The sequence below is a fragment of the Schistocerca nitens genome, chromosome 2 (assembly GCF_023898315.1).
Source record: "Schistocerca nitens isolate TAMUIC-IGC-003100 chromosome 2, iqSchNite1.1, whole genome shotgun sequence".
Lineage (NCBI taxonomy): Eukaryota > Metazoa > Arthropoda > Insecta > Orthoptera > Acrididae > Schistocerca > Schistocerca nitens.
In genome coordinates, this window is record NC_064615.1 from 305,493,874 (window position 1) to 305,516,406 (window position 22,533).

Below are 22,533 nucleotides of genomic sequence, written 5' to 3' on the forward strand. Positions count from 1 at the left end.
ACAAGGAGAGGCCACGACGTTGGGGTCACGGGTGTAATTCAAACTTCGTGCGCCTTTAGTAATCCGTTAAAACAACGTTATGTGCAAGAAGTAAGACGCACTACTCGGAATTTCCAGAAAAGGATGATGTTCTCGGAATTGCCAGAGTAGTGCATCTTACTTCTTCACATTACGTTGTTTTAATGGACTACTAAAGGCGTCCCTGACGACGATGTTGGAGCTACTATCGTCGAAAGCTTGGAATCTTATCCGAATTCGACGCGGCAAGTGAATCGAGAAATTTTTTAGAAGAACTCCGTCGCGAAAAATTTCGTAGCCAAACTGCACAAATGAATTAGTGTGTTCAATATTTGACGTTAAGCATGTAAGTGAGAAAAACATTTGAAATTATGTTTGAGGTTTGTTTGTAGTCGCTAGATGCCCATGATGAATACATTTTGAGTAGTTTGCGCTCCATTTATTTTAAAAAAAACTGGTTTTCCACGCGTCTCAATGATTATGACGTCCTATCTCCTGAACCGAGCCTCTCACAGTGACACAATTTTACAAGTACTTTCAGTGCTATATGTGGACTATGTTTGCAAAAAGAGCTGGGAATGGAGTGTATAGCAAAGAAGAAGCAGTTTAAAATTTCATGCTAGATGCGGCAGTTTTACTGTGGTAGTAGCGAAAATGTAACAAGCGGTAACTTTTTTTGCTTTCATTATTTTTTGAGGGTCTCATCGAGAAAAAGGCCGAAAACATTTGAAATTATGTGTGAAGTTTGTTGCAAGTCACTAAGTGCCTTCCTTCTCAAATAATGGATGAATATAATCTGGGTATTTCGCGCGTTGAGTTATGCTGCATCAAGAGTATACACAGTTTCCTACTATAAAACTTGTATCACTGTGTTAAACCTTTCACATAAGATCATACTTCTTAATGGGTAGATTATGACAGCAAATTCAATTTTTAAATTCGGTGACTATTTATACAAAATATTAAAAACCCCTGGAAACAGAGAGGCTACCTGGAACCAGGTTTCGGCTTCCGTGCACCGGATTAGTCGCTTAGTAATCGGCCGGCACGTATCCGACAGAGTGCACTACCAGTTCATTCCAAAAGATGGGGCATAAAAACGGAATTCTTCTGGGCCTCATACCACGGTTTCTGTTAGTGGGAAAAAGACAAGGTCACGTGCTTTGGATAGCCCTTGAACTAGGGACGTTTGTATATCCAACAGAGAGATCATCTTACTATATTTATCCTACAGGACAGGGTCAAAGTTTGAATATTACACACTTCCTCCAGATTAGGTAAATGAAGGACGTCGGTTTGTTCTTTTGCATTAGATGTGGTATAGGGTGCGCTTTAAGGGACTTATGGAGACGCTATGTAGTTCATGGGTGGTTCCTGAGAAAATCTGAAAAGAGACTTTTTCACCATTTTTTCCGCCGTCAGCAGCGTACATGAAAATAACTAACCATAGAAAAGTGCTAAAATTTTAAAGGTGTTTTCTCTAGGCATTTATCTATAAGTGCCATCTCTCCGTTTTCAAAAGTCTTGATCTGTCACGTGAAATACGCTGCAAAAATGGTTCTTTAGTAAAAAGAAGCAAGCAGTGGATTTCAAGACGGCTACACACAGCAAATAGCTGTAATTTTTACGGTACATCCCTACGTCCCCACCCTTGAACACTCTTCAAAATTTTCTTGATGTCGTTACCCATTTACGAGGTACAGAGGTTCAAAGTTACCCTACTTGTACACCTAAAATCCGATGTGAGGCGAAGACGTAATTTATGAAGTGGCGTAGCACAGAGAAATGTGCTGGAAAGTGTCTCCGTTAACACCAGGATGGTTCTGGGAAGACTATTTTGTAGTACTGAAGCACATGCAAATTTTTATGCATTTATAATCCGGCATTAGCCGCAAAATCAGTTTTGCTTATTTCAGTTTCACGTAAGTAAACTATCAAAATATTACTGAGCCATAAAATTTTTTCATATGAGTGACATGCCCTGCCGTCGCAGAGAAAAGAAGGAAACCTTCCTTACCACCCTTAAAATTTTTTCCAAAAAGTTTGGCATGGGATCTAATCGCGCTTTTTAATACTGCGAGAGAAGGTGACCGTGGCAGTCGAAAAGAGACGGAAAAATAATAAATACTGGAAGATAATAGACAGTAACTGTGGTGCAGAAAGAGCGCGGGAGACAATGGCAGTCTGAGAGAAAGAGAGGGACACAGTGGCAGTGGAACATAGTTGACTGCGACAGAGCAGTGCTAGGAAAAGAGTGAAGGAGACAGTGTCTGTGGGAGAGGAATAAAGAGTGTGTGTGTGGTTTGAGGTTTTCGGGCGCTAAACAGCGTGGTCATCAGCGCCCAAACGCATAGAAACAGGAACACATGCGGTGAAGGGACGAAAACGGACAGCGAAACTGGAAGAGGATGCGTATGAGCGACTTTCAGCGATGGACTAGCGGGTGCATGTGAGAGTTGGAGGGGAGTTGCCTGTTTTAATAAAGCGCGAATATGTGTACATACTATTATTCCTGGGAAATTTTTTAAAGGTGCTCACGAAGGTAGATTGAAGCAGCTGGTACCCCACTTTTCAGTCACAGCCTTTTAAGCAGGAGCGCATTCGTCTTAGACGAACTGACTCTAGGCTCTACGAACGTGTAACGGAAATGCTCGTGAAACGTCCATGAGAATCTTTGGAAGAGAGACGTTGTAGTTATCGCTACATTTGGCTAACGTGTATTCGAAGACGACTTTGCAATCATACTGCTGTACGTATCAGGAGACTTGCAGCATCCAGCACGTTGAACTCTAAGCAGAGTAACCGACAGATACACAAGTAACTCTTCAGAAATGTGAGACAGGCACGTTATTGCTCATATCATAAAGTAATGACTTTCAATAATATATTAGTTGCAATATCAAACATTCCGGCAGTGAAGTGCTTATGAGCCAAAATGCAGTAATACATCAAATCAATTCGCAGTCGCGAATAAAGAACAACCATCAGCTGCAAAATTGAATGGCGACACTGAAAATCTGTGCCGGACCGGCAGATTCATTTGATGTGTTTCGTAACGGCTGTGGTCGCCGAATGCACGTTTACGTAAAAATGTAGTAGGGTCCCATAAGATATCGACAGACGACAGCGTGTTACAAACTTTGACAACTCATCTTTATTGTGTGTGCTGGTGAGGCAGCAAAACCCGCTTAAGGTTTGCGCTTTTTCCATTGTATACTCGTATATGGACTTCCGCGAGACGATTATTACGGACGCCGTGTCATGATTCTTTTTCTCACGTAGCTGTGTGGATCATAATGTGCTGTAAGCAAGTCAATCTTTATTGTCACATTGCTTGATAACGCCGAAGAGGAGAAAGTTAGCTAACTTCTAAATAATGAAATACAGTGCTTATTTCAATTAAAGGAACAGATTACGTAGGTAGATGACTAACTTTAAGAAAGAAACGACTAGCTCTGATTGCAGACAAGTAGAAAGCTGCACACTTCGAAAAACGTGGTTCCGCTACTGCAGAATCCTTCCACTAATTACCTAATGAGTCACAGATGGACACGGTCAGATATAATGGGCAATCAAAAAGTTTCCTTTCGATGGCCGTACGGTCCACAATCACCCAAAATCGTCATCAGAAATGACAAAGGACAGGAAAATTCCGCGAAAACGTTGACGCGTAATTGACGGTTTCTTGCCAAATAATGCGAAATTGGCGGTTTTTAATAAGTATTGCATCATATTACCACATAAAAAATGATACAAATCTGAGGACCACAGTTTACAACATTCGTAACTGATAGTTATTGAATGTTGACTTTATTCGTACATTTTGCCTTTTTCTCCTCAAGACTGAGGTTCGTATACAAACTCTATGTGACAGTTCATTTTCCGTGCAACGAACTGTGACGTGACTTTCAAAATAGCACTGAAATTGGCGAAAAACAAGGAATCTGACAAAAATATTACATCGAATTTGGCAAAAGAAACAATGAATCTAGAAAAATGTAGGACAGAATCTGGCAAAAAAAGGTAACACTTAATCTGACAAAAACACCGAATCTGGCAAAAAAATAGCTCAGAATTTGTTAATAAATAGCAACGAATTTGACAAAAAAGTAGCACCGAATTTGGCCAAAAATAGCGCCGAATTTGGGCGAAAATAACACCAGGCAAAAAATAACACCGAACTAGGCAAAAAACATAACGCAAAATTTGGCAAAAAATAACAACGAAACCGGTAAAAAACAACGAAATCGGCAAAAAATAATGCCGAATTTGGGAAAAAAATAAGACCGAAGTTGGTAATCAAATAACACCGAAATTAGAAAAAATTAACCGACACTGGAAAAAAGTTCAGGGAAAAGGGGGATTATTTATTTATTTATTTATTTATTTCATTAACAGTACAGAGTAACCCACCGCCTTGAAATGTAAGGTGGGTCTAGGCTTCTGAATCTAATAGCAAATACTTCTCATTGTTACAGTTGTTAATGCTTTTTTTAAATAATATAAAGAACATAAGATATAAAGATTTCTCTGAGGTTACAGCGAATTGAATGCTTAACAATTGTTAAAATGGTTCCACATAATTTGTTATTACATAGTTGATGAGAATATAATTTATACTATGCAAATGTCAAAGAAAAAGAAAAAAAGAAAATGTAACACAATGAGCGTGGTTAAGAATAATTTGTAATATATAGAGGGAAGTGATATGATGTATTTGGATGAGTAAGTAGTCTAAGTAGCATGTTGGTTAGTAACGGCCTATTTCTATCTATTTCAGATGAGAAGGTCTCGGTACAACCTCGAGCTATTCTCATCTGATATGGTTTGCGCTAACGTATGTTTACACAGATTACACAGATTAAATGCTGATTGAGCACTTCATAGATGGAATACATGAAAGGGGGAAAAATCAACACCGAAATCGCCACAACGTAACATTGAATTTGGCAAAAAATGACACATAAGTAGGCAAAAATAGCACCGAAACGGTCCATGAAATAAAATGGTTTCTTCCTGTAGCTGGCAATGAGACAATCATCCCTCAGACGCAGCAGATGGAAGATACTCTTTTGGTTGAACGCCGTGTCCTGCTGCGTGAAGAAGTTCCTAACTGCCTGCTGCACATCCTCCCACGACGGGAATCGTTGATCCTTGAAGGTCCCTTTTAAGGGACCGAAGGCGTGATAGTTGCGTGGGGAGAGATCAGGACGGGTGTTCGAGTGTCTCCCACTTGATTTGGCGTAACTTTTGCGTTTTGGGGACGTGCGTTACGTTCGTTATCATAAAGCAGCAGCTCATACCTTGTATCACCATTCCACAGCGGTGGTTAGCGACAGGCGTGCTGCCCCATAGTTCGCGTTCCCGTATTTACCACACGCACGTCGGAAGGACCCGAATGCCACGCTAATCTCTAGCCTAAGTGTGAGTGCTTATATGTATACTCGCATCGAAGTCGCGCTACGTTGCATACACGCTGCAGCAAAGCGCTCAAACGGCAACTTAAAATACAAACGATCGGAAGTTAACAATGCGGAGAGATGCGATGTTGCGCCGCCACATAGGTTCAGTTCCAGGTAAAGCAAATGCACAGTTGAATTTATTCTGAGGAAATACTGTTCGTCTTTGAAAGAGACTCATTACGTGACACCTGTACAAAACAGTTCGTAGCAGCTGGCGACACGGAGCGCATACAGAGAAGGGCAGCGCGGGTGTTTGCGTCATGAGAGAGAGAGAGAGAGTAACCAGAGTGCAGAAATTTCTTGACCGACACGCTTGCTCAGAAGATAACAAGGAACAGGAGGAACCCACCACTGTTCAGCCCAAGAGATACAGGTCCCGTGGTAACTGTGAGAATAGCCGGCCGCGATGGTCTAGCGGTTCTGGCGCTGCAGTCCGGAACCGCGGGACTGCTACGGTCGCAGGTTCGAATCCTGCCTCGGGCATGGGTGTGTGTGATGTCCTTAGGTTAGTTAGGTTTAAGTAGTTCTAAGTTCTAGGGGACTTATGACCTAAGATGTTGAGTCCCATAGTGCTCAGAGCCATTTGAACCAACTGTGAGAATAAAATTAGACCTCAGAAAAAGCACTCCGTCTTCAGGCCACAAGTGGCCCATTGGGACCATCCAACCGCCGTGTCATCCTCAGCTGAGGATGCGGATAGGAGGGGCGTGTGGTCAGCACACCTCTCTCCCGGTCGTGATGATGGTTTTCTTTGATCGTAGCTGCTACTATTCGGTCGAGTAGCTCCTCAATTGGCATCACGAGGGTGAGTACACCCCGAAAAATGGCAACAGTGCATGGCGGCCCGGATGGTCACCCATCCAGGTACTGGCCACGCCCGACAGCGCTTAACTTCGGTGATCTGATGGGAACCGATATATCCACTGCGGCAAGGCCGTGGCCTAGACCTCAGAAAGCTGTATGAATAATTATTGCTACTACACTTCATGCACGAACGGAACGGTAAGGAATATCGATTTGAAAAGGCATCCACTTCTCAGAGATTTGCTCTTGTGTTTACCAGAGGAAAACCTCATAACTACGTTAGTTCAAAGTAGGGGGCATTGAATGGGTGAAAACGTCGGGAATGGAGTACGAGGGGATACCCCACCCCCGCCCCCACCCCCAAAAAAACCGGAATAACATTGCCGTGGGCGCAGTATATGTAATACCCAATTCTGCCGCTAGGCGCGTATAGTTTATTTATTTATTTATTTATTTATTGTTCCGTGGGACCAAATTAAGGAGAAATCTCCATGGTCATGGAACGAGTCAATACATGAAATTATAACACGATATTAGAAACAGATAAAATGAAATATAGAAAAAAAAACATATTCAGGTGACAAGTCATAAGTTTAAATGAAGACAATCAACAATGTAACACTGGAATTTGCTTAATTTTTTAGCTCTTCCAGGAGCTCCTCGACAGAATAGAAGGAGTGAGCCATGAGGAAACTCTTCAGTTTAGACTTAAAAGAGTTTGGGCTACTGCTAAGATTTTTGAGTTCTTGTGGTAGCTTATTGAAAATGGATGCAGCAGAATACTGCACTCCTTTCTGCACAAGAGTCAAGGAACTGCATTCTACATGCAGATTTGATTTCTGCCTAGTATTAACTGAGTGAAAGCTGCTAACTCTTGGGAATAGGCTAAAATTGCTAACAACAAACGACATTAAAGAAAATATATACTGTGAGGGCAATGTCAGAATTCCCAGATTTTTGAATAGGGGTCGACAAGAGGTTCTCGAACTTACACCACATATAGCTCGAACAGCCCGTTTTTGAGCCAAAAATACCCTTTTTGAATCAGAAGAATTACCCCAAAAAATAATACCATACGACATAAGCGTATGAAAATATGCGAAGTAGACTACTTTTCGTGTTGAAGTGTCACTTATTTCAGATACTGTTCTAATGGTAAATAAAGCAGCATTTAGTTTCTGAACAAGATCCTTAACATGGGCTTTCCACAACAGCTTACTATCTATCCGTACGCCTAGGAACTTGAACTGTTCCGTCTCGCTTATAACATGCCCATTCTGTCTGATTAAAATGTCAGTTCTTGTTGAATTGTGAGTTAGAAACTGTAAAAACTGAGTCTTACTGTGATTTAGCATCAAATTATTTTCCACAAGCCACGAACTTATTTCATGAACTAAATTATTTGTTACTGTTTCAATATTACACACAAGATCCTTCACTATCAAGCTGGTATCATCAGCAAACAGGAATATTTTTGAATCACCTGTAATACTAGAAGGCATATCATTTATATAAATAAGAAACAGCAGTGGCCCCAGCACCGGCCCTTGGGGAACGCCCCACTTAACAGTGCCCCATTGGGACTGAACATCACTACCACTCTCAATATTGCGGAGAATTACCCTCTGCTTTCTGTTCTTAAAGTAAGAGGCGAACCAATTGTAAGCTACTCCCCTTACTCCATAATGGTCCAACTTCTGCAGTAATATTTTGTGGTCAACACAGTCAAAAGCCTTCGTTAAATCAAAGAAAACACCTAGCGTTCGCAACCTTTTATTTAATCCGTCGAAAACCTCACAGAGAAAAGAGAATATAGCATTTTCAGTTGTTAAACCATTTCTAAAACCAAACTGAACATTTGACAGCAAATTATGTGAATTTAAATGCTCCAGTAACCTTGTATATACAACCTTCTCGATAACTTTAGCAAACACCGATGGCATAGAAATAGGTCTAAAATTGTCAACATTATCAATGTCTCCCTTTTTATAAAGTGGCTTCACTACCGAGTATTTTAATCGATCAGGAAACCGACCACTCCTAAAGGAAAAGTTACAGATATGGCTAAGTACTGGGCTAACATACATAGAACAATACTTCAGTATTCTGCTAGATACCCCGTCATATCCATGAGAGTTCTTGGTCTTTAGTGATTTAATTATTAACTCAATCTCCCTCTTGTCAGTATCATGGAGGAGCATTTCAGGTAACAGTCTCGGAACACTTTTTTCTAAGAGCGCTATATGATTCCCTGTTGGAATTAGGTTTCTATTTAGTTCACCTGCTATATTCAGAAAGTGATTATTAAATACTGTACATATATGCGACTTATCAGTAACACGGACATTCCCACTACGCACTGATTCTATATCCTCGACCTGTCTCTGCAGACCAGCAACTTCCTTTACGACTGACCATATGGTTTTAACTTTATCCTGAGACTTAGCTATTCTATCTGCATACCACATACTTTTTGCCTTCCTAATAACATTTTTAAGCACCTTACAATACTGTTTGTAATGGGCTGCTGCATTTAGATTTTGACTGTTTCTAACGTTTTGATATAATTGCCACTTCGTTCTACAAGATATTCTTATCCCTCTAGTCAGCCACCCAGGCTGCCTGTTTGTGCTAGTACCCTGTTTTAAACGTTGTAACGGAAAGCAACTTTCAAAGAGCATGAGAAAGGTCTTTAGAAAAGCATTATATTTATCGTTTACTGTCTCAGCGCTATAAACATCTTGCCACTCTTGTTCCTTTATAAGGTTTACAAAGGTCTCTACAGCAGTGCGACTCATTGCCAGTTCTGTGCCGCCTATGTTGTCGACATGGCTTGTTCTGTTCATCTGCAGTGATTGTATTTGCTAGCGCTATTTTGTTCTTGTTTCGTTTTTTTATGGTGGCAAGTTTAAGTGAACAACGTGCTGCTGCGAAATTTTATTTCCTAGTCGGTAAAAATGCTGCTGAAACTATTTTAATGTTAAAAACAGCTTGCCTAGATGACGCTGTGGGAAAAACTCTAGTGTACGAGTTGTTTGCTCGATTTGAATAATCACGTTCTCGACATCCGTCAACTGCCCGAATTTACAAAAATATTAAATAAATTCGAAAACTTCGGCTCACAGACCACTGACAGACAATTGTTCAACTGTCAGACATAAGTGGGTTATCTTAGAGTACGATTCAGCGAATTTTAACGGAAGATTTGGGAATGAAAATCGTTGCTGCCAAGTTTGTTCCTTAGGTTCTGATTGACAATCAAAAGGAATGTCGAGTTTAAATATGTCGTGCTTTGAAACAGCAGCTTGAAACTGATCCAGATTTTCTGTCAAAGCTCATTACTGGCGATCAGCCATGGTGCTGTGGTTATGACCCAGAAACAAAGCAACAGTCAAGCTAGTGAAAGACGTTATAGTCACCCTGTCCGAAAAGACGTTGTCGAGTCAAACACCAAAACAATGCTGATTTCCTTTTTGATGCCAAGGGCATAGTTCATTCAGAGTTTGTTCCCCCCACGTCAGACTGTCATTCAAACCGTTTATTTGGAAGCCTTAAGAAGATTGCACAACAGTGTTCGTCAAAAAATACCCGTTTTGCTGCAGACAGGAGACTAGTTCTTCCAACATGACAACGCACTTGCACACACAGCCATCTCTGTTAGTTTTTGGTTAAAAATTGCATGGTTCCGCTGCCCCACGCACCTTACTCGCCTGACCTGACTCGGTGAGACTTTTTCTTATTTACACGCATGAAAAAGGATATGAAAGGACACCGATTTGACAAAATTGAGGAAGTCAAGGAAAAAAAAGAAAAAAAAACGAGGAGGAGCTGTCAGCCATTTCTGAAGATGGCTACAAAAAATGTTTCGAACATTGCCAGCACCGATGGGACAAATGTATTAGCTGTAATAGTGAGTATTTTGAAGAGGGATAAGGCTGTTTTCTAAACAGTTTGAAAATATATAGCTTTTAAACAATAATTCCAGTTTTTTGGGTACCCCCTCATATAATGGAGCTATGGCGACGCCCATGGCCACGGCAGCCAATCTGCGATGAGTACCAGAAGTCAACAACGCCCGCAAAGAGCTGCTCTTGACAATTTTTGAGACGCGGCAATCATTCGGAACACACTGGGAAATTTCTAGAGAGTTATGTGATCACTTTAACTTTTTAGCGATTGATTTAGTACGTTAGAATACCGAGTAATTTCTGCAAAAAAAATTGGTTTGAGAAAAAGAGAATGTTTAAAATTTACCCTGTGTGATTAAAAGTATCCAGACACCCCCAAAAACATAAGTTTTTCATATAGGGTGCATTGTGCTGCCACCTACTGACAAGTACTCCAAATCAGCGACCAGTCATTACACATCCTGTGAGCTAAATGGGGTGAGGTGGTGGCAGCCTGCTTAACCACTGCCGGAAACCAATCACTGCACTCCACTTCAACCTATCAATGTGCTGCGCAGTTTTGTTTTTGCTGCCCTAGCGACGTGGTACGGTACCGTGGGATGAGTATTTCAAAGTGTGTCTGGAAGAAAAAGTATGACGTAACTTCATTATTTGATAATTAAAAGTCTATGTCCACCCCTTGAAAAATGTACATTTTTATGAATTAACGATTTCTTTCGCAAACTGGAGTCTACCTACACCTGAGAAAGCCGCTTTGTACACTGATTTTTTATTTATTTTATCCTCGTTTTTGAATATTTTTGTCCATAGAAATTAGAAATGAGTATCTACCACCTTAACGGAAATTCGTTTGAGTCCGCAGCTCGTGGTCGTGCGGTAGCGTTCTCGCCTCCCGCGCCCGGGTTCCCGGGTTCGATTCCCGGCGGGGTCAGGGATTTTCTCTGCCTCGTGATGACTGGGTGTTGTGTGATGTCCTTAGGTTAGTTAGGTTTAAGTAGTTCTAAGTTCTAGGGGACTGATGACCATAGATGTTTAGTCTCATAGTGCTCAGAGCCATTTGAACCAACCAAATTCGTTTGATTGTACCCAAACGATAGCGGTGTAAAAGAATACAGTGATGCAGCACAGACATTTGTAGAATCGTGCATCCATATTCAAAACGTGTAAATAAGATTCAGTGTGAAGATTTATCCATTGGCTTATTGGCCATACAAAACGAAAAGTACGAATTAGGTTCACAGAGTATTTACGAAAGAACGAATCCGCACTAGAAGTCTGTCTTAAAAACGAACACTATTCCGTGACGAACATGGTAATAAATTAAAAGTGCTTCATACTGCTGACAAATTACCACTTATGAATCTTTTACATTAAAATTGGGCAACGTCTTGATAGGATCGTAAGTACTTTCCTCTTCATTTATTTACTGCGTCTCGTTACCGTGTAAATAATTTCATTACCTGCGTAGGCAGCTGTTATTGTCGTTGTTGTCGTCTTCAGTCCGAAGGCTGGTTTGATGCAGCTCTCCATGCTGCTCTGACCTCTCCGTCGCCGGACGGGGTGGCCGAGCGGTTCTAGGCGCTACAGTCTGCAATCGCGCGACCGCTACGGTCGCAGGTTCGAATCCTGCCTCAGGTATGGATGTGTGTGATGTCCTTAGGTTAGTTAGGTTTAAGTAGTTCTAAGTTCTAGGGGACTGATGACCACAGATGTTAAGTCCCATAGTGCTCAGAGCCATTTGAACCATTTGAACCTCTCCATCTCCGAATAACTACTGCAACCTACATCCTTCTGAATGTGCTTGCTGTATTCATTTCTTGGTCACCATATACGATTTTTACCCCCCCCCCCATCCCCACCACATATCAGAAGCTTCTATTCTTTTCCTGTCTAAACTGTTTATCGTCTATGTTTCACTTCCATACATGGCTTCATTCCACACAAATACTCTCAGACAGTACTTCCTGACATTAAATCTATACTCGATGTTAACAAATTTCTCTTCTTCAGAAACGTTTTTCTTGCCATTGCCAGTCTACATTTTATATCCTCTCTATTTCGACCTTCATCATTTATTTTGCTGCCAAAATAGCAAAACTCACCTAAAACTTTAAGTGTCTTGTTTTCTAATCTAATTCTCTCAGCATCACCTGATTTAACTCCACTACATTCCATTATCCTTGTTTTGCTTTTGTTGATGTTCGTCTTACATCCCCCTTTTAAGACTCTATCTATTCCATTCAACTGCTTTTCGAAATCCTTTGCTGTTTCTTATAGAATTATAATGTCATTAGGAAGCTACAAAGATTTTATTTTTTTCTCCCTGAACTTTAATTCCTACTCCACATTTTTCTTTTGTTTCCTTAACTGCTTGCTCAATGTACAGACTGAATAACATCGGGGATAGGCTATAACCCTGTCTCACACCCTTCTCAACCACCGCTTCCCTTTCATGCCTCTCGACTCTTGTAACTGCCGTCTGGTTTCTATACAACTTGCAAATAGCCTTCCCCACCTCCTCCCTATTTTTTAACCTTGCTACCTTCATAATTTCAAAGAGAGTATTCCAGTCAACATTGTCAAATGCTTTCTCTAAGCCCACAAATGCTATAAATGTATAAATGCTATCTTCTATAAGTCGTAGGGTCAGTACTGCCTCGCACTTTCCAACATTTCTTCGAAATCCAAACTGATATTCCCCGATGCCGGCTTCTACCATTTTTTGCATTCTCTCTAAAGAATTAGAGTTAGTATTTTACAATCATGACTTTCAAAGTGATTGTTCGGTAATTTTGACCTCTGTCAGCAACTGGCTTCTTTGAAATTGGAATTATTGTGTTCTTCTTGAAGTCTATTTCGCCTGCCTCATACATATTGCTCGCGAAATGGAAAAGTTTTATGGTGGACTACTCTCCCAAGCCTATCAGTATTTCCAACGGAATGTATTCTACTCCCAGAGCCTAGTTAGGTCTTTCGGTACTCTGTCAGATTCTTCTCGTAATATCGTATCTCCCATCTAATCTTCGTCTACTTCCTCTTCCATTTTTATAATACTGCTCTCAAATACATCTCCCTTGTATAGATCCTCCATGTACTCTTTCCATATTTCAGTATTCCCTTTTTTGCTTTGGACTGGTTTTCCATCTGAGCTTTTGATATTCATACAGGGCGTTCTCTTTTCTCCAAAGTCCCCTTTAATTTGCCTGTAGGCTATATCTATCTTTCCGCAAGTGATATAGGCTTCTAAATCCTTACATATGTCCTGTAGCCATTCCTGATGATCAAGTTTTGCGCTTCCTGACAATTTCATTTTTTAAACGTTTGTATTCCCTTTCGTCTGCTTCATTTATTGCATTTTCATATTTATATTTTATCCTTCCATCAATTAAATTCAGTATCTCTTGTGCTACCCAAGATTTCTACAAGACTTCATCTTGTGCGCTATTTGATCCTCTCCTGCCCCTATTTCATCTCTCAAAGCTACCTATTCTTCTTTTGCTGTATTCTTTTCCACTGTTATTGTCAATTGTTCTCTAATGTTCCCTTAAAGAACCTCTCAACAACCTCTGGTTCTTTCAGTTTATACAGGTCCCATCTCCTTAATTTGCCATCTTTTGACAATTTCTTCCATTTTAATCTACAGTTCCTAACCAACAAATTATGACCAGAGTCCACATCTGCCACTGGAAATGTTTTACAATTTAAAAATCTGGTTTCAAAATCTCTGTCTTACCATTATAGAATCTATCTGTAATCTTCCGGTGTCTCCCAGTCTTCTCTACGTATACAATCTTCTTTCATGATTTTTAAACCAAGTTTTAGCGATGATTAAAGTCTGCTGTGTGCACAATTCTACCAGGTGGCTTCCTCTTTTATTCATTTCTCCAGTCCATATTCCCCTACTATTTTTCCTTATCTTCCTTTTCCTGCTATCGAATTGCAGTCCCCCATCATTATTAAATTTTCATCTTCCTTAACTAACTGAAAAAAGTTCTTTTATCGCGTTGTACATTTCTTCAATCTCTTCATCATCTGCGGAGCTAGTTGGTATATAAAATTGTACTACTGTGGTAGGCGTGGGCTTCGTGTGTATCTTGGCTACAATAATGCATTCACTATGCTGTTCGTAGTAGTTTATCCGCGTTCCTAATTGTTTTATTCATTATCAAACCTATTCCTGCATCGCCCCGATTTGATTTTGCATTTATAACCCTATTTTCACCTGACCAGAAGTCGTGTACCTCCTTCCAGCGAAATTCACTAATTCCCAGTATATCTAACTTTAACCTATCAATTTCCCTTTCTAATTTTCTATCCTGTCTGCTCGATTAAGGGACCTGGTATTCCACGTTCCCATCCGTAGAACGCCAGTTTTGTTTCTCCTGATAACGACGGCCACCTGAGTAGTTCCTGCTCGGAGATCCGAATGGGGGACTGTTTTACCTCCGGAATATTAAACTGACAGGACGCCATCATCATTTAACGGAATTTTTACCCAATAGGACGCCATCATCATTTAACCATACAGTAAGCTCCATGCCCTCGGGAAAAATTACACCTTTTGATTTCCCCCTGCTTTCAGCCGTTCGCAATACCAGTACACCAAGGCCGTTATGGTTGATATTAAAAGGCCAGATCAGTCAATCATTCAGACTGTTGTCCCTGCAACTAAAGGCAATTTCTGGGGTACCCCAGGGGAATGCGATAGGTCCGTTACTACTTACTACGTGTATAAAAAAAAATGGCTCTGAGCACTATGGGACTTAACATCCATGGTCATCAGTCCCCTAGAACTTAGAACTACTTAAACCTAACTAACCGAAGGACAGCACACAACACCCAGTTATCACGAGGCAGAGAAAATACGTGTATCAATGATCTATTAGAATGCGGCGGAAGTTCTTTAAGGCTATTCGCAGATGATGCAGTTGTCTATAAGAAGGTATCAATTCCAGAATACAGTATCGATTTGCAGAAAGATCTCCAGAGGATTTATGATATCCCAAGCTCTAGCAGTTGACACTGAACGTAAATAAATGTAACACACTGGGAATATATAGGAAAAGATGTGCACCACTGTATAACTACAACTATTGATGAAAATTTGTTGGAAACAGCAATTACCGTAAAATATTTAGGAGTATCTATCCGGAGCAATCTTAAGTGGAATGTCCACGTAAAACAAACAGTAGGAAAAGCAGGTGCCAGACTGTGATTCATAGGAAGAATCTTAAAGCAATGTAATTCATCCGCGACGGAAATTGCTTACAAGGCACTTGTTCGACCGATTCTTGGCTATTGTTCATCATTCCGGGACCCTTACCTGCTACGACTGGTAGGAGAGACAGGAAAGATCCAACGAAGAGCGGTGCGTTTCGCCACAGAATTGTTGCAGAGATCCGCAACAGACTCCAGTGGCAGACCGTACAAGAGAGGCGTTGAGCATCACGGAGAGGTTTACTATTGAAATTTCGAGAGAGCACTTTGCGGGAAGAGTCGGACAACATACCACTTCCTCTCATATATGTCTCGCGAAATGACCAAATGAGAAAATTTGAAAAATTAGAGCTAATACGGTTGAATACCGACAGTTATTCTTTCTACGCGCCATTCGCGAGTGTAAGAGGGAAGGTGAGCTCAGTTAGAGGTATCACAAGTATCCACTGCCATACACCATCAGGTGCTTGCTGAGTACTTTTGTAGATTGATGTAGATGGACTGCACCCAAGTTGTACAGTCAAGGGTTCTACTCTTCTTATGAGATAATTATCTCTTAATTCTTATCAAGCTCATTCGGTTTTCAGTTACGACGTTGCTTTTTTAGTACCCTGTATATTGTGCTTACTATGCGATAATATTTTTGGAGACTGAACTACTTATCCATAAGAAACCATACGGATCGTATGACACCCAACTCGTTTTCTTGTTTACGAAACCCACAAGGCTTTATACGTGTTGACGCTGTGTTTCTTGACTTCCGGAAGGCCTTCGGCACAATTCCTCGCAGTTGTTTACTAAACGAAATACGTGCTTTCGCAATGTCTGGAGGGATATACGGCTTGATCTCCTAGCAAACAGGACTGGTACACCTTCATCCAAGCCTATATTCCGCAAACCACCTTTCAGTGAATAGCGGAAGGTTTTTCTGGTGTCACTATGATCCCTTTAGTATAATATAGGTCAATGTTGCATGGGGATAAGAACTATCGGTAAATCCCCCCATGAGTGCATAATTCTTAATTGGTGATGACTAAATGACATCAGCTTAGGAAGTCAGTGTTCCTTAGGTCGTGTGGTACTACGGTACGATACTTATTGTTCGCGGTCGTCAGGCGCATTTTCTCTGATATTTGCAATTTTTTGTTTCGATATGTAGATGGAATCAGGACAAACAAACACGACACATCACTTCATTCATGTGACTCCCAGTGAAAACGGGAACGTCGGTGTGTTTCTCGTTACAAAGAGAATGCTTTAAAGTGTTATTTTATGTTCCCATTTGGGTAGAACAATCCAAGATTAGTCCACTGTCAGTTAAACGACATGTATTACAATAGGGACAAAAAAAGAAAACACGGAAAATAGCAAGTAACGCAGTAGCGACAGAGAAGGTCATCTTGAAACTTGGCGCATATGTAGAGGGGGCAAAATAATGCAATACGTATTTTTTTATATGTGCCCAATTTCACTTTTAAAAGGAAGGCAGAAGTATTAGTTTTAACGTCCTGTTGACACCGAGGGCATCAGAGATGGAACACAAATTCGGATTGGGGATGGGGATGAATCGGCCGTGTCCTTTGCAAGGGACCATCCCGGCATTTGCTTCGAGAGATTTGGGGAAGTCATGGGAAACCTAAATTTGGATGGCCGGACACTTATTTGAAACGTCGTCCCGAACGCGAGTCCAGTGTGGTAACCAACACTGCCCCACGTCGCTCGGTAATTTCACTTTTAAGGGCTGAAACACATCCCGAAAGGTAATTTGGCATGTTAGGCTTAGAGAGAATATTTTCGAGACGATGATTTATATAAAACATTTTTCGTATAAAAGTTGATAGGTAATTAACGTTCTTTAAAAATGTGTTACAAACTTTTATAATAATTTGAAATTTTGCAAAATATCCAGCACCATCAGTTGCTTTTAAAAAATGAAAGGTTTTGTTACAACATAAATTGAAGAAGCTTTCAAGTCACATACATCAGTGTGAAATAAAGCGTATTTCTGAAATACCACTTTTGGAAAATAAGGTAGACACAATATGCTGGCGGAGTGTTTTCAGCATACCTAATTAAAATGTGTAAACATTACTTAGTGCTCTAATTAGTTATTTTACTTATATTTGTTTCGTGTCTTGAATGGTTATTTTACGTTTTACATTTTCTTTTTTTATTTTACCGTTTCCGATACGTCTGTTTTGTTTCTTGAAAATAATAAGTAACTCTCTATTATGATACATCGTTACAATAATAATAATAATAATAATAATAATAATTTGTAAAGAAATGTTTAAAACGTAATGTGGTTTACACCATGTACATAAAATGGACGAAAATTCTGCACATAATATATGCGACAGAGAACACAATGAAAAACAAAATCCAGCTGGATTTCAAATTGTCGCCGGTGATCGTTTAAATATCGTGATTTGTATCAGACATATTTCTGTGCCTGGTAAGCCTTGAAGAAGAGAACTGATTATATACTAATGACTGAAGTTTGATTATACAGTTTCTCAAGTGAAGACTGAAATTATAATAATTCAACAGAATTATATCTGAATATTTCTTAGAAAGTTCTTCCAGCATCGAAAAGAGTATAAGTCCCACAGGTGTACCTGTGCCATTGAGCCCTTTGGGATCGTCAGAGGAACAAGTACTTTATCCTCAGATAGGACGCTCTAAACTCTTCTTTCACATTGACCACTCCGAGCCTCCAACAGTAGTACAGTTTCTTGTTCGTCAGTGGAAAAGAAAACACTTTTCATATATCTTTCGAGCTAGTCAGACTGTAGTTTACCAGATGTCGAGGCTGTCACAAGGACACTTAGGGCTTCAAAAAGAGATTCTCGAATTGTCAATCCAAATTCACCATTAGTTTGTTTTAAAACTGTGAAAAGGCGCGTGGTCAGTGTGAAAAAACCGTCATACCCGATGAAAAGAAAATTATTCATCTGCTGACCCCAAAGGGCTCGACTGCTAAGTTACAACAGTGGGACGTATACGGCTTTCGATGTTAGAGGAATGTTGTGAGAAGGTTCTCAGATCTACTTTTTTGAATTATTATGATATCAATTTCCACTTGAGTAACAATATTATGAAGCTGCATTCACTAGTACGTAATCAATTCTCTAGGCTTACCAATGTACAGAAATACGCCTGCTGCAAATCGGTATATTTAGAGGATCACCCGCGACAATTTTAAATCCTACTGAATTTGGTTTGTATTGTTTTTTTTTTTTTCGACTTATGTATTACGTGCAGAAAATTCGTGCGTTTTATGTGCATGGTGTTAAAAAAAACGTTTTATTTTAACTCTCCGGCAGGCACACCTACTTTGTCACACGAGCAGGAGCGGGTTGTCAAATTTACAACATCATTAGTCAGTAAAAACAAACTTGTCTTAGACGAACTGTTATATTTATTGAAGAAAGCAATTCATATTCACTATCTTCAACATTTATAACATAAGGTTTCGCTATTTAAGTTCTTTAAATAACAATTTAGTCAGTTTTTCCGACATATGTTCACTTTCATAGCACCTTTCACAGACAATTTGCGAATTAATTCCGGCAATGTTCAGAAAAATGAAAAAGTAGGCAATGGTCATTTCCTCGTAATTCTTTGAAATGGAGTATCAGGCACACATTTTAGCTACAACGTCAGCTCCACTTTTGTCATGTTGTACTCAATTATGATTGCAGGTTTGTGTGTTTCTTCATCCACTGTCGCCAAGTAATGGCATAGCAACAGAAATATGATAGCACAGTTTTTACAAGGAACATATGGAACTAAGGTCTTATCCTACTGAAATCCAAACATTGCACTTCTAATTTCTTTTGTTTTGTTTGGGAGAAATTTAGGAAGAATTTCACATCTGTTCTTCGTCATTGTACCAATGCATGTGATAGACTTCTGCAACAAATATTCAGAAAGGAGGTAGCTTGTATACCAATTGTCAGTTGTAAGGTTCCTGTTAGAATTTTCTAAAGGCACCACACATGTTTTCACTGTCCTCAGGAGCATTAGATACCCGACACTGTCCAAACCGCATAGAGCTTAGAAAAAATACATACCTATTGTTACTCATTGTAATCCTAATAATCCTAAGCAGTAGCATTCATGTTCGTCTGCTGCCCAGAGTTCCAGTACATTAGCATGATGGCATTTCTTTTTCTTCTTCTTCTTCTTCTTCAAAGAAATCCCGAACATAACCATTATTTCGTCTATTTATTACCTCTTTTGCGCGAGAATTTATGTGTATCTCGTTGTTTATTTATATAGGTATTTGTTTAGTTTACGATTTCATCAATAAAGTCAAGGTCAATTACTTTCAAAGAAGCACTAACTTCATCAGTTATACCCATCACGTTTCTCATCGTATCTGGTGGAATTTGTACGTTTCTATGTTGGTTTTGATGTTTTAGCACACGCGCTTTTACACCAATGTGAAACCTTATCTTTTCAATAAAGAACCATCTGCTGCCTCTTCGAGACCATCACCATCCTCACCTTCAAGTTAAGATTCACTGCCATAGTCCTATTTAGCGTTTTCTTCACTCAAATCTACTTTACTTTCCTCCAAGTATGTAACGTCTGGATAGACTATCGCGAGTTTGCGAATTTCTTCGCTGATACACCCTTTGAACTGGAACAAAACATCAAAGAAATGAAATGAATAAATACATTCACATGTCGGTGTAACCAAAGTCACGTTTAATGTGCACCTGTAAAAACTATAAAAAACGAGCAAGTACACTTAACTTTTTAGTACACTTTCCACTGGACATTGGCTGCTGGAGCAAAGCTTACAACCGTCACACCAGCAGGTGCGCGTTGTACTTTTTACAACATTCCACACGTCGTTGCTTAGAATTCAGAAAACAAACTAGAAAGCTAACCAAATGAACTGAAGACACTTTAACATTGTCGAGAAAACATCAACAATGGAATATATGGCAGCAATGGCCCAATAGCTCAAGAGGTTAAGGCATCGATTAGGCATAAAAACTGCTGCTGTTGTACTTTTTACAACAGCGCGCCCGCTCGAGGATTAAGCGTGTCTTCAAGGATTATCATTACTGTAATGATTTTATATCAGAATAATTAGTTACTCCTTATTTTCAATAAACAAAATAGACGTATGTGAAACGGTAAGCAAAAAAACCAAAAATCATAAATGTAAAACGTAAAATAACAATTTAAAGCACTTGTAAAACAAATATAAGAAAAATAAATAATTAAAATACTTATGAATGTTTTGTAAACCCTCGTCGCCAGTCTTGTAAAGGCCTCGTCGCTACTGCTGTGGAGGCCGAACTTCTGGTGCAGTACGCCGCTAAGACAATTTTTCCCTGCCAGTGTTATACAGCTATGCCCTACGGCCAGGTAGAAGAATAGGAGACCGAAGGTCCTACAACACCAGCAAATTAGTACCAAAGTCACATAAATGAGTTAAAAAGGTTTACTTACCTTTGTGAGTTGTTGAATAATGAAGCCTGCAACACTGCCTGTAATATAACACAAGAAGGCTCTCATAGGCTACGTGCAAATAATCGTAGGTATATTTCACAATATATAGCAAATACAATTTGCAACAACTGTCTGTTCATTTCTAAGAGTTCACTAAACGACGTTCCCCGTCTAAGCCAGCCCTGGACGATGGTCTAAAACCAAGTGGGCGAGAGCTGCTCTTCTATCTTCCGAGTAGGCTTCTGTCCATTGTCGTCCGGTCTATGGTGGATTGCACTCGGCCGGCAAGTGGCCGAGGCGAAGTCGATATCTTCATCCTCGGCGCCGGCCGTGGCGCTGGTGGATCTCGCGCAAGTGGCGAGTCTCTACGGCACTGGCACCAGCTCGCATCTTTGCGCCTGTGGTGCTTCTGCCGTGGCTGTGTCTTGTTCGGACGACACAGCAGAATGTTTAGACATTTGAATTATGTATATTGAAAATACTCCGCCAGCACATCCGTGTGTACTCCTTTATTACACACGGACGTATGTGACTTGCAAGCTTCTTTAATATACACTCCTGGAAATTGAAATAAGAACACCGTGAATTCATTGTCCCAGGAAGGGGAAACTTTATTGACACATTCCTGGGGTCAGATACATCACATGATCACACTGACAGAACCACAGGCACATAGACACAGGCAACAGAGCATGCACAATGTCGGCACTAGTACAGTGTATATCCACCTTTCGCAGCAATGCAGGCTGCTATTCTCCCATGGAGACGATCGTAGAGATGCTGGATGTAGTCCTGTGGAACGGCTTGCCATGCCATTTCCACCTGGCGCCTCAGTTGGACCAGCGTTCGTGCTGGACGTGCAGACCGCGTGAGACGACGCTTCATCCAGTCCCAAAAATGCTCAATGGGGGACAGATCCGGAGATCTTGCTGGCCAGGGTAGTTGACTTACACCTTCTAGAGCACGTTGGGTGGCACGGGATACATGCGGACGTGCATTGTCCTGTTGGAACAGCAAGTTCCCTTGCCGGTCTAGGAATGGTAGAACGATGGGTTCGATGACGGTTTGGATGTACCGTGCACTATTCAGTGTCCCCTCGACGATCACCAGTGGTGTACGGCCAGTGTAGGAGATCGCTCCCCACACCATGATGCCGGGTGTTGGCCCTGTGTGCCTCGGTCGTATGCAGTCCAGATTGTGGCGCTCACCTGCACGGCGCCAAACACGCATACGACCATCATTGGCACCAAGGCAGAAGCGACTCTCATCGCTGAAGACGACACGTCTCCATTCGTCCCTCCATCCACGCCTGTCGCGACACCACTGGAGGCGGGCTGCACGATGTTGGGGCGTGAGCGGAAGACGGCCTAACGGTGTGCGGGACCGTAGCCCAGCTTCATGGAGACGGTTGCGAATGGTCCTCGCCGATACCCCAGGAGCAACAGTGTCCCTAATTTGCTGGGAAGTGGCGGTGCGGTCCCCTACGGCACTGCGTAGGATCCTACGGTCTTGGCGTGCATCCGTGCGTCGCTGCGGTCCGGTCCCAGGTCGACGGGCACGTGCACCTTCCGCCGACCACTGGCGACAACATCGATGTAGTGTGGAGACCTCACGCCCCACGTGTTGAGCAATTCGGCGGTACGTCCACCCGG

The 22,533-nt window shown here is 40.9% G+C and overlaps 1 pseudogene; it reads right to left on the reverse strand.

The window, feature by feature from the left end:
* Nucleotides 1-6,304: 6,304 nt before the first annotated feature.
* On the reverse strand, nucleotides 6,305-6,422 carry LOC126238593 (5S ribosomal RNA; annotated as a pseudogene).
* Between the last annotated feature and the right edge of the window lie 16,111 nt (nucleotides 6,423-22,533).